We start from the raw sequence: 16,607 nt of genomic DNA, 5'->3' as shown, positions 1-16,607 counted from the left end.
CAATCCCCCTGTGCTGGGGACTGGAGATGGGGCAGGTACAAGCCGGGGCCCCACCCTCAAGGGACCTGCAGTAGTAGGTGAGACAGATTAGGCACTGGGAGTGCAATGTGGTCAGTGGCCTGATGGGTGCCTCAGGGGACTGCAGGGGCACCTGATCCCGTTGGGGGTGGGGAGACAAGGGATCACACAGTGGGAGGGGGACAGAGACCTTGGCTAGACAATGTGGGGGTGTTAAATGTACTCTGGGGTTGAAGGCCTTGCTTGCCTGGGTGTGAAACTTCATTCATTCATTCTTCCACGGATACCTTCTCCACCTTGCCCTGTGTGGGGTATAGGAGGTTCAGCAGTGACTGAGAAATACAACCTTTCCCTGGAGGAGGTTGGAGTGGGATCCCCTCAGGCTGGACTTTGGGCATTCTCAGAGCTGGGTGGTCCTCAGGCATCCCTCAGAAATAAGAGCAGAGCCCCTCTGGGCTCTTCTGAGGTGGTCATGGGCCTGCTTTTTCTGTAGGACTAGGCCCCCCTCGGCAGCAGGGGTGGGGGCCGAGGCTCTGGAACTGCTGGTTGACCAGAGAATAAACCTAACACAATAACTAGATTGTAAGGGGCCTGCCCCCCATGCCCGGCACGTTAACATTTCTGTGATCAGGACATGCCTTGTAACTGATAGGCACACATAACGGGGCATTGTGATATTTTAGGCTTACACGTTTGATGTGAGGGAATACAGTTTTGTCAAAGATACAACCTTGGAATGGGGTTCTGATGTAACCCGTCTGTTCCCACCAGCTCCAAGCTGCCAGTGACTGAATAACCTTCTATTTAGGGTGTTTTATGTAAATCACAGAAGAGAAACACTGTTGGATGTATTGATCCAGCTTTGAGATTTCCACTGTGGACGTGTCCAGGGTGCCGGTGGGCTGGGCTACGGTGAACCCAGGTCCGGATCTGAAACCTTGCTTGTGGCCCACTCGTGGAGAGACCTAGAGAGAGAAGCTGTACCCTCCGAGCCTCAGTTTCCTCCTCTTAAAGTGGGGACAGCACCTCCCCCCTGCAGCACCCTCTTCGTGCTACATGCCTCCCTGGACTGTTACGTGTTTGTGGATTACTAGTGTCAGGCCCACCTCCTGCTGCCGGTCATAGGCGCTGGAGACAGAGCCCTCCCCCAGCCAAGGGCTGTCAGGGGAGGCCATTTTGGATTCAAGGACTGTGATTCAGATGCTGAATGTACCTGCCCTGGGCTGGACCACTGTCTGTTACGTTTGTTTTAATGTCATAGCTACCAGTGCCGCCCCCTGTGGCCATGAAGTTGCTCAGTTGTGGGCAGTGTGGCCCGTGGGGGCCTGAGCTCCTGTGCAGCCTGTGGAGTGTCCCAGGAGGACTGGAGAAGGCGCATGGGTGGCACCTCGGGCACATGGACCAGTGCTTGCCCCGGGCTCTGCCCCACTGAGCTGGCCCAGAGTTCAGTGGAGGACACAGCCCAGAGTGCAGGTGAGGGGGGGCCTTCTGAACTCGAGCAGCTGGCTTGGGGTCCAGGAGCCCCTCTCAGTGAGCGAGTCACTGAGGCACACAAGGCACCTGCGCCGAGGCTGCTGGGCATGGGGTGGCCGCGGCACTGTTCTGTCAGAGGCGGGCTTCCGTGGGCGGCAGAGGATACTCAGGGTCAGGCCAGTGCCTGGCTTTCAGGCGGCGTAGGGCCGCTTTCTGCAGGACAGCAACAGAACAGATGAGGCGCTGGGGCTGTGGGGTGGGGCCCAGGGACACGGTCAGGGGAAGAGAAGGGTCGTGGAGCGAGGTGGAGAAAGACATGGAGTGGACTTCAGAACCAGACTGACCAGGGCTCAAATCCCACAGAATCACCACTGTGGGGACTTGGGCAAGTTGCTTAGCGCCTGAGTCTTGGTTTTCTCATCTATAGAAAGGGACGCGCACACGAGAGCCTGGCTGGGGCTGTGATGAGGATGAGGGGGCGTGTGTGCGTCCCCAGGGCGCGACAGCGTGCAGGAGGGATGGAGAGATGGAGAAGCTGGTCGGTTGCTCTGCTCAAGGGCCTGCAGTGAGACTGTGAGGTCCTGTCTCACATTTTGTTGGTCACCGTGACCTCCATTTTTGTAAGCCAGGCCTGTGAAGCTGGTCAGTGCCTCGGGACTGCCCTGAGGGCCCCCACAAGCCTGTGACCTCCATGGCCCGGAAGCCTTTGCTACAAAAGCTAATGTACAGCAGCTTTTCAGAGGCAAGGGTTCTGGAAACCCAGAGGGACCTCCAGACCTCAGGAGTGAAGCTCCTGCCCTAGGCGAAGAGACCCAGTGTCACCAGATGTGGCCACCACAATGGAGCAGTGGGGAAAGCTGGGGAGGGGCCCGTGGCTCTCCCTCTGCCACCCGGGACTGGCCTGACACTGGCCTTCCTGCTCTGTGGATGGCCTGTGGTGTGGAGGTGGGTCGCTCCCCTCACCCCACAGCTCGGGCAGGAGGCCAGTGGGCAGAGAGAGGTGGCCGTTGGGCGCAGGGCGCTCTTACTGTGAAGCGGGTGCCAGATGCACCGAGGCCCCTTTGCGCTTTTGCTCGGTGTCGGCCTCTGGGACCGGGACATGCTGTAGGTCACCCCAGACATCAAGGCCCCCCCCCCCGGGCTCCTGGGAGAACCCCCAGTGTGGGGGCAGTGGTGGCCACACCATTGGCTGCTCTGGTGGGATTTCCCAACAGCCCTCTCAGGACATATCAGGACAGAGAGGGAGTTTGGTCTCTGCTCTCCCTGCTCTGCTGTTCTGATGGTTACGGCTCATGATGCTCAGAGACTAAGGTTTCCCGAGGGTTCGCCCCATGCCAGCCTCCACCTCTTTGAAAGCAGTGGAGTGCAGTGCGAGGGCTGATTCCATCAGCCCTCACCCTGGGCACATCCCTCAGCCTCTGTGCCTCAGTTTCCTCACCTGTAAGGTGGTGGTGAACACCAGAACCCGTGAGGCCGGAGCTTACGAGGTCCTTGAGTGTGTCAGCACCTGCTCAGAGCAGAGCGGTGGCGTGTTGTGGAGGGATGGACACTGTGAGTACCCCATTTTACAGGTCGGGAAACTGAGGTTTAGAGCAGCTGAGTGTTGTGCCAGTTACTTGGCTCAGAAGTCGAAACCTGACTCGCGAGCGCTCCCTTCCTCTGCCTCAGTTTGGGAAAATACATGTGGAGAGCATTTGGCCAGCTTCGGAAGTGGCTCTCTCAGCTTTCCTCAGCGCCCGGGTGAAAGGAGATCCTTTTCTAAGTAACCGAACTGGCCTCTGGGAGCTCTCCTAATCCCACAGCCCAGGCAAGAGCTGACCCGTGACACACATATCACAGAAGGAGAAGGGAGGGATCAGGGAAGAATTTCTGTTTGGAAATGTTATCTAATGCTGAGCGCTTTCAAGGGACTGGGAATGCGGAGCCCGCACTGTCCCCCTGCCGGGAAGCCGAGTCCTCCCCCGTTTCCCAGCCTTCTCCAGCTTGCTGGGCACGCGGGGCACCGGCCAGCTCTGGGAGCAGTTCGCCATCCCCGGGGCAGGCCAGGGCAGCGCTGTGCCCTGAGTCACAGCGGCAGGAATCGCGGGCTCAGGCATGGTCCCGGCGCTGGACCCCTCCTCGCCGCTCTGCCCCATTCGAGGGTGTTCCGAGAGGCTCCTCAGCTCCAGGGACCTCTCCGAACAAGGACTCGGCTCTGGCAGGACCACGTCTGCTTTTGCTTTTGCCTCCGCATATTCTCTCTCCAGGGTGCACGGGAGCCCGAAGCTTAGAGCGGCTGCCCCAGTCCTGGGCTTTCCCTGCAGCCGGCGTCCACTGCCCCCCTCAAGCTCACACCTACACACCAACACACACTCACACGGCCCAGTTGCTCAGCCGTGCCCACCAGCCTTCTGCCTTCACCCCCAAAGGCTCTTTGTGTGAAAGAGGAGTCGGACTGACTGATGAAGCCCTCGAAACCCCAGCCCACGATCTCATGCCCACGGAACACCACCTCTGCCCCAGCGTGTCCCCAGGTCCTGCCTGGGGGTGGGGGGTGCCTTGTTTGGCTCCAAGTGAAAGCGAGCTGCACACACCCCAGCCGCAGGGGTTGGCTCTCTGAACCCTGAGACACGGGGCCAGCTGCTGCCTCTTGCCCCCTGTCCCTTGGTGCCACAGAGCTGGCCCCTTACCTCTTCCCTCCTGCTGGGCTCCCGGGCAGCTCCTCACATGCCTCACCTCGGCCGTCAGCAGGGCAGCCTGCCCATGGCCTCCAGGAGGGGTCCCCGAGTCGCAGGCCGGACCGGCCGCCAAGCCACCGTGCCTCACTGGCCTCTGCTGCTGGCCCTGCCTCCACAGCAGGACTCCGGCTGGGACGGGGCGGAGGCTGGCCAGGGTCCTGCCGGGCTGCTCACGACCTGCCTTCTCTGGCGGCGGGGCCGGCAGCTACCTCAGTGCCATGCTCTGCAGGTCTGGGACTCAGGGCTCGGGGTCCATCCTCAGGCCGTCCGCAGCAGCCTCATTTGAACTCCCGACTCCTTTGTGGAGCCTTTACATGCCGCCGCTGGAGGAAACTGTGAGCACAGCCTGACCCTGGTTGGCTGCAGGCACTTTTCTCCACCCACCAGTGCAAGAGGATCCCCCAGGCCCCAGAAAGGCTCCGGGCCTCCCCTCAGCCCCAGACAGAGGCGGGCCGCCCAGTGATGTCACACTAACTCCGGCCCCAGCTGGCCTGGCCCCTCCCGCCCCAGCCCGCTTTGGCGGCCTCGGTGAGCCCCCTCCTTCCTTGGCACGAGCAGCCTGGCCAGCTCTGCCGCCTGGCCCGCCCACTCCCCGCAGCCCTGGCAGCTCGTGGTGCGCTCTGCCGAGGCGCAGGGCTGCCCCTCTGCCTCAGGTAAGAGCGCGAGATCGCCTCCAGCTGTGCAGGCAGCGGCATGTGGGCAGCTGGGAGCCAGTCGGCCCCGACGTCTCCCGCGCCCGGCGCTGCCCCAGAGCCCAGGTGGACAGGTGGGGCTGCCCGCACAGATGGCCTCCCCTCTAGCTGCCCTCTGGGTGGGGGGCTGGCTTTTGTCTCTGAACTCGGGGAGAGGCATTGCGCCAGGACGGGGGATGGCACTGGAGAAACCTGGTTGCTTCCCCGAGCGGCCTCGGGAACCTGAGGGACGAGTAAGAATTAGCAGGTGGTACGCTGGAGAGAGGCTGGTCCGGGCGGGGAGGACAGTGTGTGAAGGCCGCGTGTCGGATTGCTTTTTCAAAGATGTCCCCGTCATATCTCCCATAAGCCACGAGACCCCAGCTGTCCTCCGCTGAGAGGCAGGGCCTCTGCCCTCTCCCCTTGAACCTGGGCGGGCTGGTGACTTGCTTCTAGCCAGGGAGAGCAGGGGAGGTGATGGGCCCTGACTTCAGGCCTGGCGCGTTCCCCAGGACCCCCTCTCAGAGCCCCGAATCAGGCTGAGGGGTCCAGCTGCCAAAGCTGCCTCACAGAGGCTGCGGGGGCGCAGATCCCAGCTGGTAGCCAGCGTCGACCCCCACGCTGTGTGAGGAAAGAGCCCCCTAGATGACCTCCCCTCGACCCTTTGAGTCACCCCAGATGAGCCCCAGACACTAGGGTGCAGAGACTAACCCATTCTGCTGTTGCAAATCTCAGTTGCTGGCCCAGAGAATCCATGAGGAGAGCATGGCTGTTGCGGGTGGTAATTTGTTCCCAGCAGTAGGAGCTGGAGCAGGAGCCCCAGCAGCTGAGGGCCGCTCTTTCAAGGTGCTGAGAGCGGTGTGACTGGCCGAGGCGGGGCGGCAAGGGGGGCCTGTTTGAGGTGGGATTTGCTGCAAGGACAGCTGAGAGCCATTGAGAAGTTCTGAGCAAACAGCATGCCCGTGCGCTTTTACTTTTGAAAGGCCAGATGGGTTGTTGAGCGAAGACTGGATCGATGGGAGCGGCAGACGGAGCATCTGGAGCTGGTGGGGGATGGTTGCATCCTGGTGGGAGGCCCGAGGCGGCCACAGGTCTCACTGGGCCAGGAGTGCTTCCCAGGTTTGCCCGCCCTCTACAGACAGGTACAGCCCCAACCCGTCATCACCAAAATTGATTTGTTTCCACAGTTCAGCATCCCTAGGGTTTCATCAAGTGAGAGAGGAGCCCCGGTGGGCCTGGCACTCCTTGCCCCTTAGGTGGCCTCGGGGAGCTGGGTTTGTTGCTAGAGGGCTTGAGTTGGATTCTGTTCTGACGAGAACTTCGTCAGAGCTAACACGATGAGGGACACAGCAGTCGTGGAGCAGGTTTGCAAGTCAAGACTCTGCCACTTGAGCAGAAGTTCTTGTGCCATTTATTGAAAGCACACAGGCTAGTAAAAGCTGATCATGCAACAGTGGGATGAGGAATAAAGTCCGGAGGGTGGGATAGGAATGGGGGACGAAGTTTTACGAGGGACAGGGAAGGGAACATCGTGACCACACGTCAAGAGACGTTTGCAGCAGCAAAGTATTTGATGTCATCACAGGCAGAGTTATCCCAAGACCACCATGGAGACGTCATGCAATCAGGTCAACAGCGGCCTGGGAGTCCTGGGCCTGCCTCGTGATATGAGCTCTGCTCCATAGGTGGTCAAGGAATGCTCTGCTGGGATTTGCAGACAGCAGATAGGTCGCAGTTGCCCGTGAGTGGCCAACTAGTAGCCAGCTCATAGTTGCCCACAGGGTTCTAGTTCTGCCCCTCAGCAGCTCTGGGCCCCACTTTCCTGGTCTGTACAACAGAGATGGCACATGGACTTACGTCTGGGGCTGTCGTGAAAATTAAGTAAGATGCGACGTATGAAGTTAACACCCACCGGCCGGTGTGTAGCAAGTGTTGAGCTGAGATTGGTTATGGCTATTTGGTGGCCTCCGTGGCTGGGCTGTGGGTTCCTGAGGACAGGGGCACGTGTGGGTGCACAGGTGTCCTTTGCACAGCCCAGTGCACAGCGGGAACAGATGTATCACTCACTGCAGGGAGAGAAGAGCTGGGCCAAGTCTGACAGACCAAGGTGTGGGCCCCCAACTGCCACTGACCTGGGGCCATCTCCTCATTCTCTCTCAAGCTTTGTTTCCTCACTTAAATAGCAGAGAAGGCGCACACCCACTCCTGAGGGCCATGTGAGGACTGCACAAGGTGATGCTCCTCAAGCACTTAGCCTGTTTCCCTCCGCTGCTCAGGAAGGGTGTGTTGCGCGGCTGCTCTTCCCTCCCCTGGAGGGTCCCCAACCTCCTCCAGGAGCACAGCTAACACATTTCTCCCTCCTGTTGGACCAAAGTGTCATGTGACTAAGGCATTTGAAAAGAAGGACATCTTTATTTTTTTCTTCATTGTTTTCCTCAGGATGAAAACATGTGATGTTCACCTGGTGGCTGGATACAGGGAACCAACATGTGTGTCCACAGTTGGTGTTGATGATCTCATGTGATTGTGTCTTGTCATGGTCCTGACAATTACAATTTGTGTGTGTGTGTGTTTTGGGAAGGTTGGGGTGTTTTACCGAGATACCATGTAGATGGGGTGTGTGTGTGTGTGGTGTGTAATGTGGGCTACAGAGGGGTTCTTGAGAGGTTTTGCATATCTTGTGACTTAGCATTTCACCAACATCTTCAACCTCTCCTCCCAAATAGACTTCTCCCCACTTTTAGTAGTTTTTAAGTGCCTTTTCACTGTCTTCCGGCCTGCTTCGTGTTTGATGAAACGTCAACTGTCTTTCTCATTATTGTCCCTGTGTACATAGTGAATCTTTTTCCTTCTGACTTTGAAGTTCTGTCTCTTTCTTTGATTTTCAGCCCTTGACCTATGATGTGACTCTGGTGCTTTCCTTTTACTTATTCTACTCAAGATTCACGGAGCTGCTTGGATCTGTGGAACTATGTTTTTCACTAGCTTTGGGGATGTGGGGTGTGATTTTTGGTCATTTTTACTTCACTTGTTTTTTTGACCAGTTCTTTTCCCTGCCCTTCTGGAACTCTTTTTATATACTTGGTGTTGTCATGAAAGTCGCTGAATTCCATGTACTTATTTTATCTCTTTTCCCTTCCCCGTGCTTCCATTTGGGTCATTTTTATTAGCTGTCTTCAAGTTTACTGGTCTTTTCTTCCATAGTATCTGACTACAATTTTACCCAAAGTATGTTTTATGATACTAAATTTTTTGATTCTTGAATCTCCACTCAGTTTATGTTTATAGGTTCTATTTTTCTTCTGGATGACCTCGTCACTCCTTCATCCTGTCATTCATTTCCTGAAAATCCTGTGTATATTTGTAATAGCCATTTTAAAGTCCTTGTTTACTAATTCCAACATCTGGAGCACCAGTAGGTCTATTTTATTGACTATTATTTCGCTGATCATAGGTCACATTTTATGGCTTCTTCACATGTCTGTCACCTTTCAGTGGGTATTGTGGCTGTTAAATTGGAAAGATTATTTTACTTTAGTCCTCAACAGAATGTTGTATTTTGTTTTGACATGCAGTTAAATTACTGTCCTATCCCCTTGATCTTGTGGGGGTTTGGTTTTTAGGTTTTGTTGGTTCCTTCTGGTTTTGCCCACTGTCCCAGGGCAGAACCTTTAATCCAGGGCTTACTTGTGAAGATTGGTCTTTATGGAATTATACTGAAAGTCAGAAACATTTGCTAAGCCCCTTTTAACTTGACAGGATTCGAACTCCAGATTCCCTCTGCAGGCTGCTGCGGAACTCTCTGCCTCCTCCTGCTGCTTTCTTTTGGGCTCCTTGGAGTCTCTGTCGACATATACACAATTTAGGGGGTAGCTAAAGCTTTGAGGGAAATGTGTATAGTCATTTTGGAATGCTCCTTATTGTGGCACCATCCTCCTTGGCATTTTCTCCTTCAATTCCATCCTCAGAGCCCAGCCTCTTTCCCTCCTCGCTGGCCAGTGACACACTGCTTTTTGTTTTCGTGTGTTCTCCCATGTTTCACCATGACCTAGAAAGTGTTCTGGAATACTTGCTGACTTCCGCGGATCATGCTTCCTCCCATTCCTGCTGCTTTGGGTTGTTCTCAAGTGCTTCCAAGCAGTTGTGTTTTATATATTTCCCCGAGTTTGTCATTGTTACTGACTAGAAGGTAATTTCAAGACCACGTATTCTATCATTTGAGTAACTGGAACTGCCCACATCCCTATTAAACTTATCATCTCACCCAGCTCTCCTGCACTTATGCTGCTGGTGGTGCCCAACCATAAACCGAGTCAGCCGATTAGCAGTTCATTTGCTCGTGTCCCCTTCTTGCGCCTGGTCGTGGTTTGCTAGAAAATAGCCCCCAAGAATGCATGGGTTGGTTTGACTCAGTGTACCTACCTTGACACTGGAAGATGTAAGAAGTGTGTGTCCACGAGCACTGTTGGGGGACTAAGGTTCTAGCTTGGCACTAGCTGCCTGCGATGTGCTGAGCATCAGCCTCAACATTGTATGGGTATCTTTTTTCCCTCCTCTCACAGCCCTACGAGGGAAGTATTACTATTCGGCTGCTTTACTAACAAGTAGACCCAGGCTTAGCAAAGTGAAGTTCCTTGCATGAGGCCACACAAGTCGGAAGGACCGGGACTGGGACTAGGATCGACGTCGAAGCCTGGAGGAGCACAGGTCCTGAAAACAAATTGCATTCTTGGAATCTGACATGCTTTGCCTTGTTTTAAGATCTCTGACATCAGGAAGCCTCTTGAAGTCAATTCTATGTTAGCACACTTCCCTCCTTTCCTAGAACATGCTGTATTTAACAGTTGATGACTTTTCAGCTTCAAGGAAGTGTGGCAGTTTTATTGCTCAAGGCTCCAGTGAGCTTGACTTGACGGACCCAGGGCAAGGCCCCTCCTCTCCTGGTCAGTTGGTCTTGGAAAGGCTTAGGGGAGTGTCCAAGCATCAGGAAGTCTGTGGAACTGCCTCAAGCCTCTGCCCATCCTGATTTAGTGGAACAGCTGCCTGGGAGCTGAGAGGGAGCCAGCATGTCCCCCCTGTCCTGGAGGTGTTCTGGTCGGGTCTTGTGACTTGCTGCTCTGGCCCAGCAGGGAAGCCACATGTTCCCTGGCTCTGGTGAGAAGTGAGGAGACGTGCATTTATGGGAAGGCTCTCAGGCAGCACCATGCTCTCCTGTACTGCCCAGTGTCACGGAGGATGTCCAGGCACCATGGAAACCCCTCTGAGGACATTGTGTCTGTGAAAGTCCTGTCAAACAAGTCTGTCCAAATGTCAGAGCAGGACGGAGCAGCTTCAGGAGTCTGCTGTTGGCTTGTGTTTGGCCCTTTTTGTTCTCAGCTTCTCAACCCACCTCAACCCAGGGGGCAGAGTCAGGCGGCCCTTCGCCAAGTTTGGATCCACCCTTTAAGAGCCCACCACATTTGCCCTCCAGCGGACAAGGATTACCAAGCCCCACCTGAACACCAAGGTTTGGGCTCCGGGTTATTCGCCCAAGGCCAGTCTGCAGAGGCTTTTAGTTGACTGGTTTTCATTTTGTCTTCCTAGCAGTATTTTAAGGAATGTCCGTTTGGTCCCATCCCTGCTCTCTCATACAGCAGCTGATGCCGAGGCCCATCCCAAGCAGGGAGACTGAGGAGCAGAGGGAGGGGAGATTTAATTTTAGTTTGCTGGCTGCCTTCGGCTCTTCGTAACAAAACTTCACAGAAATTTTCCAAAACTATTTAAAATCATCCCAATCCTATATAATATTAAAACAATTCTAGCTTCTGGGACATGGTCTGTGCCATCTTCTGTGGCCTGTGCCATTTGGGACCTTTGTCCCGAGTAGGAGATAAAGGAGTGAGGGCAGTTTATGGTCAGTGGGGTGAGGACCCCAACTTCCTTCCACAGAGACCTGCTGAAATTCTTGTCAGAGGAGCAGCTGGCTGTTGCATGACTTGCTTGCCTTTCCTGCTCAAGGCGCCAGTGAGCTTGATTGATGGTTGAGAAACAGCAGGGCAAGGCCTGTCCTCTCCTGGTCAGCAGATAAGCCAGGGCTTCTGGCAAGAGACTGACAGAATGAGCGTCCCAGAAAAGAGTCTAGGTTGGGGTCACTGTACAGGGATGGCTGGCAGGGAGGTGCCAGTGTCATCAGAGAGGTCTAAGGGCACAGCCCAGGGCTGCCCTGTCCTGGGCTCTGTCCCGAGCACCTCCGTCGAGGTCTGGCATGTGGCAAGTGTCTGGTAGCAACACGGGAATGCTGTCCTTCAAGACCTCGTCTCTGTGGCCCATCCGGGGTTTCATTGTTTCCCTCTTCCAAGGACTTCTCTGGGTCTGGCTCATTCTTAGGCTGGGGACCCGAGGGCCGTCAGACCCATCCATGCCTGTCCGGAGGGGCTCCTTTGTGCCAATGGGGGAGACAGACACGTTGGCAGGTGGCCAGGCTCCCTCTGTGGTTCCTAAGGCCATCTGGTTTGGCTGGGCAGGTGGGGGAGCTTCTTTCTGGAGGATGCCCTACAGGTAGTCAGGCGAGGCAGCTGTGATTTGCAATTTTCCAATAGAAATGATGGCTTAGGCCTGATGGGATAGTGCAGGGCGGCCGGAGTACAGAGCTTGGAGGAGGTGTGCAAGGCCGCGGAGGTCAGCAGCGCCTGGTAGGCCAGGCAAGGAGTGGGCCCTTCCCCGAGGGTAGCGGGAGCCGCGGAATAAATAGAAGTGGGGTAGTAACCTGGCCAGAGTCACCCATGGGTAGTGGGCAGGAAGCCACTATGGAGAGCTGACATGGCAGAACCAGAGGTGTGTGGTGGGCAGGGGCCCTGAAGAGGTGGCAGTGCCTGGAAGGACGTGGGAGTCTGCTTCTGACTCAGCAGACGAGATGGGGGCATAAGAGGAGGTGGCAAGTCGTGGGGGAGGCCAGAGGGAGAGGAGGCAGAAACAGAGTGGAGGCGGGGCAGCAGGCTCTAGAGGGAAGGCCCAGCCCTGCCCTCGGGTTCTGGTGTCCCCAGCCCTGGGAGGCAACACCTCAGCCAAACGTGAGTGCCCTGAGATTACCGAGGTCTTGGGGCCAAGGGCAGCAAGGAGTGTTTGTGAGAGTCAGGCTCACAGGAGGAGGAGAAAGAAAGGGAAAGAAAGGCAGCTGCCCCGACAGTGTGAGGCTGCACTGGGCTCTCTGGGGTCCCCGTGACGCCTTGCTCCACTGATCCAGGCCCCAGGTGCCCTCCGCCGGCTTCCTCTCCCGGCTCTGCTGTCCTGCCCGGTGTGCCGGTGCGAGTCGGGAGCGGGGTGTAGCCCACCAGCCCCTCTGCCCCCAAGTGCTCCACACGTTGCCTCCCTCAAGCCTCAGAGCATTCGGCGGGGGGTCGGGGGGGGGACGGTGAGGGCAGCAGTGATTCTATTTTCTAGATGAGAAAAACGAGGCTGTGCAGATGCGGTGGCCGTGCCGTCCTGTTGCCAGGCGTTTACCGCGAGGCAGCCTTGGGCCGCCAGCCGCTTGCCTCCTCGGCCGCCACTTCCCCGCATCTGTGAGGGCTGTGCTCCCAGCAGGCCCCGCCGCCCTTGCACGCTGGTGTTCTCAGCCCTTCCTTGTGAAAGAACGTGCCAGCATCCGAGGTGGTGACAGCCTCGGGAACTTCGCGGACGAGCCGGCCTCGGAGGTGCTGCGGCTGGCTCTGGATCACCACCGAGGCGGGCTGCTGGTTTCCCAGCGCACAGGAAAGTTATGTTGACACTGGAGAGTGGTCTGCTGAGCGCGGTGGTGTTATGTCTAGAGAGGCCAGGTACATACATTCATTGCGTGTGACTCCGGGACACAGGCTCTCCCCCGTGCTCAGTGGCTCTGGGCTGAGTGTGGTGAGTGAGGGTCCGGGGTGGGGGGAGGTGTGCGGCCGGCTCCCTCCCAGCTGGGCCCCGGCTGTCTCGGGCTGTGGTAGGAGGCCGCAGGCCCAGTGGAGTTCTCGCCCCACCACTCGCCACCCTGTGGCTTCTGAAATTGACTTGTCCTCCTGGTCTCAGTTTCCTCATTTGAAAACGGGGCCGTGGTGCCGCCTCCCCAGGATGGCTGGAGGAAGAAGCGAAAAGCATGAATGCAGATGCTCCAGCACAGGGCCCGGTACTCAGGAGGCGCTCAGGAAACCTGGCTCTCCTCCTTTGCTGACCTGGCGCCCCATTCTTGGGCTCCCAGGCCCCAGGGCCCGAGCTGTTTCAGAGCACCGGGTTGGCTGGACAGCCACACAGTTACCACTCTAAACAGCTGTTGCTCGTTCACAGGCTGGTCGCGGTGCTGCCTCTGGGGCTGCCGGCACCTTGACCGCATGCCGTCTGGGTGGTGGTGCTAGGAGCCCCCAAATCCCGGGAAGCTGTGCTCCTAGAACCATCTATAGTAAGAGGATCCGGACGTGGCTCTCGTCAGAGCTTTCCTTCGAGAGGCGTGTGTGAGACGAGGCAGCCCCCTCTACCACATGCCCCTGTGTGCCCGTCTGCTGGCACAGATTATTCCACTGACTCCCCAAACAGGCTCAATTCATGGTCTTCCATTTTGTGAGGCAGCTCAGGCTCAGAGAGGTTAAGGCGTCTACCCATCGCCACACAGCCAGTGAGTGGCGAAGCCAGGATTTGGATCTGGGCCTGTTTAAATACAAAGTCCGTGATCCTCTCCTGACAGAGTTCAGCTAACAGCTCTCCAGCTACCCATTGGTGCGCAGCTGGGCAACAGGGGATGCCCCCTCATGCCTCCATTTGTAGGCAAATGCTGTTTCTTTCCAGGGTTGCCGTGAAGGCGGATGTTGCCTGCACACATGGGGGCACTCGGTCAGTGCTGAGCCCTCTGAACCATCACTGCAGCCTCTCCTAGATCAGTGTTCTCCAGCATTAGAGACCTCGGACCCCACTGAGTGCCTGGCACCCGAGGGCTGTTAAACCACGCACTGCTGGGCCCGCCTCAGAGTTTCTGCTTCTGCAGGTCTGGAACGGGCCGGAGAATGTGCATTTCTGACAGGTTTCCAGGAGACCACACTGTGGAAATGGCTGCTGGAGACTGATGGGCTTGCCAAAGCGAGTCGGGGGCCATAACCTCCGTCCCAGGGCTGTTCACATGCGCTGTAGCCGGTTAGGATCAAGTAGGGAGAGCATAGCGTGACTTCCCCGCGGGTGCCTGGTTGCTGGTCTGGTGGCTGTAGCCTCGCCTGAGTGTGGTGACCTGGGATAATGAGGTGCTGCAGCAGCGTGCGGCTGTCCAGAGGGGGCAACAAGGCTTGTGAGTAGGTCCCGACTTCCAGTTGCTTTCCTGGTACAGAGTAGGAAGTAAAAGATGCATGGAAAAGATGATGAATCATCTCGTAGAGACTATGTCTGTAATGACCTAACCTCACCCTCACCCCCTAAACACACACACACACACACACACACACACAAAGCCCTTCTGAAGCATCACCCAGCTGGCTATGCTTCCTCACAAGTGGGATTTGAGGGTCACCTGTGTGGCAGTGTGATGGTGTCCTCTACCCCCATAGACTGCAAGGGTGGGCCCGGTCCCCTGGTCCTGTCTGCAGGTCCCAGTGCCCAGGCAGTGACCAGCACACAGCGCAGGAGCCCAGTCAGTGCTGCTGTTGGATGGACTTATGAAGGGCCAGGCCCCAGTGGGCGCTGGCCACCGAGGGACCTGCCTCCAGGCCTGGGCCTGCCCTTGCCAGCTGAGTGGTGTTGGGCAGGTGGCATCCTTTGTGCCTCCGTTTCCCCCTTTCTAAAGTAGGGGTAATCCTATGAGGCGCCCAGCTGTGTTGTCTCTTCCTCACCTTCCTGTCTGGCTGGCGTGGAGCGTGGGCTCTGGAACCACCTTTCAGGTTCAGATCCCAGCTCACCACCCCCTAGCGCTGTGGTCTGGAGTGGTTCATGTCTGCTCTGTATCACGGTCCTCATGTAGAAGACAGGACAAAAAGGCGCCAACCTCGAGGTGCTCTTGTCACCACTGAGGAGGTGTGCACGTCAGGTACTTGGCCGGAGGCCGGCCATGCTCGCTGGTGACTGCGGGCACGTCTGCAGAGGGCCAGGGAGGTCCTGTGAAGAGAGCAGCCCGGCCCCATGGGGAGGACCTGGGAGGAAGGGGCTTCCCTTCTCCCTGCCCCTCAGCACACCCCGCAGCCAGGCAAGTCCCTGCCCCTGAGACCTTCTCCACCCCGAAACCTCTCCCTGCCCCCCACAAGTGCAGGGAAAAACAGCTCAGTCTTCAGCTGGTTCTGATTACCCGCAGGAGCTCCGGAGAGGGCCGCGGTGACATCCCCCCTGCCCAGCAGCCCTGGCCTGCAGACGTCACCCCTTTGCCCCCTTTCTGCTACCTGCCAGGCTAGGGCTGTGTGGGGTGGGGTGCACCCGGCGGGGATGAGCCCACGCCCTGCCACCCATCGTCGTTGCCTTTCTTCCTCTGCCAGGCTTGCCATGGGGAGCCCCGGGCCTTGGCCCTCCTCCCAGCACTGTCAGAGAAGCTTCCAACACCTCAACGTGCACCCTGGGTGGACCCTCCCTGTCCTCTTTAACATGGAACGCGGACCATCCTGGTTTCTATGTGTGCAGAGCGTTTGGTAAACAGAACGCTTGAGCCCTGACTTGCTGGAAGGGGCGAATCCCAGCTGACGCCCCAGGCACTCAACCTATTTTGGGCCTGGTCTCTCCCCCGCTGAGAGCTCATCTGGGCCCCCAGCACCCACCGCAGGCGGTGGGGGAACGGTGTCACGTTCCTTTCCTGCTAGAGCCTTGGCCCAGCCAGGTGCCCCCCTCGCTCCCCCGCCTGCCTGATGCCCAGTGTCCACTTAGTAAATGCTCTTGTCCCCGCTCCCCGTGAATGCTGGGATTCAGTACACACAGAGGAGCTTCACCAAGAAAGAAAGTATTCACGCCGCCATCCAGCTCCGCGGGCGCCGGGAGACAGCTGCCGGCTCCTGCCCAGCCGGGGTGGGAGGGCAGCCCACCCTCCACACACAGAGGGGTCTCTCCTCCCTTTCAAAAAAAAAGAGTCGGTTGCTGGACCAAATGCAGTTTAAGTCTGTGTTCAGAACACCTCATTAATAAGCAGCAGATTAATCGTCTGCTGGAATTAGGAGAACACCACCCATTCAACAAGATACGTGCCACAGGCCTGCGTGTGCCTGGCACTGAGCTAGAACCCCTGCCGGGCCCTCTGCCAGAGCCTCGAGGGCGTGGAGGCCCTGGGCGCGAGCCCGCCCCCACCCAGGACCCACCACCCCTCTTCCTCACCCTGGGTCTGGAAACCACACAGGTAATGACAGCCACCCTCTGCCGCGAGGGTCGCGGTCCCTCAGTGGGAGGGTCTCCGTGGGTGCGAAGGTTCTAATCCCCACTGTGTAGATGGGGAAACCGAGTCTCAGAAGGGCCAAGGTCTTGCCCAGAGTCACTCAGGACAAGGCCTCCTGCCCAGAACTGGCCCAGGCCTTTGTTTCTTTAGAGTATAAACTGTCTCTCTGAAACATGCTGCTTGTATTAAGTAAAAAATAAATGTCCTCCCCCCGCCCTGATTGTTAACAAACACGTAGCTGACCAGAGCTTCTGAGCGGCCCAGAAGAACGATGTGATGTTTGTTGGCACAGAATGAGGTGGGTGTGGAAGGTTCCGGCCCCACCCCAGCCCCAGAAGAGGGTGATTGACGTGTTTGGATCAGAGCGAACAAAGAAGCTGCTGCCTTTTTCTGGTGCAGGAATTTCTG

General features: G+C 57.2%; 2 protein-coding genes across 6 annotated transcripts in view; one reads left to right on the top strand and one right to left on the bottom strand.

Moving 5' to 3' along the window:
- ANGPTL2 (angiopoietin like 2) overlaps positions 1-4,640 on the bottom strand; it is a 32,572-nt gene extending 27,932 nt beyond the window's left edge. The window contains exon 1 of one of the 2 annotated variants that reach the window (XM_037493468.2): positions 4,161-4,640. The gene's annotated coding sequence lies outside the window, so the exon portion shown is untranslated. The remainder of the gene's footprint in view (positions 1-4,160) is intronic. The other variant, XM_037493469.2, reaches the window with a different exon arrangement.
- RALGPS1 (Ral GEF with PH domain and SH3 binding motif 1) overlaps positions 1-16,607 on the top strand; it is a 226,031-nt gene that overhangs the window by 143,155 nt on the left and 66,269 nt on the right. The window lies entirely within an intron of this gene.

The sequence above is a fragment of the Talpa occidentalis genome, unplaced genomic scaffold, assembly GCF_014898055.3.
Source record: "Talpa occidentalis isolate TD23 unplaced genomic scaffold, MPIMG_talOcc4v2.1 talOcc4.7, whole genome shotgun sequence".
In the NCBI taxonomy this organism is placed as follows: Eukaryota; Metazoa; Chordata; class Mammalia; order Eulipotyphla; family Talpidae; genus Talpa; species Talpa occidentalis.
This window is presented reverse-complemented; position numbering and strand designations above follow the sequence as displayed.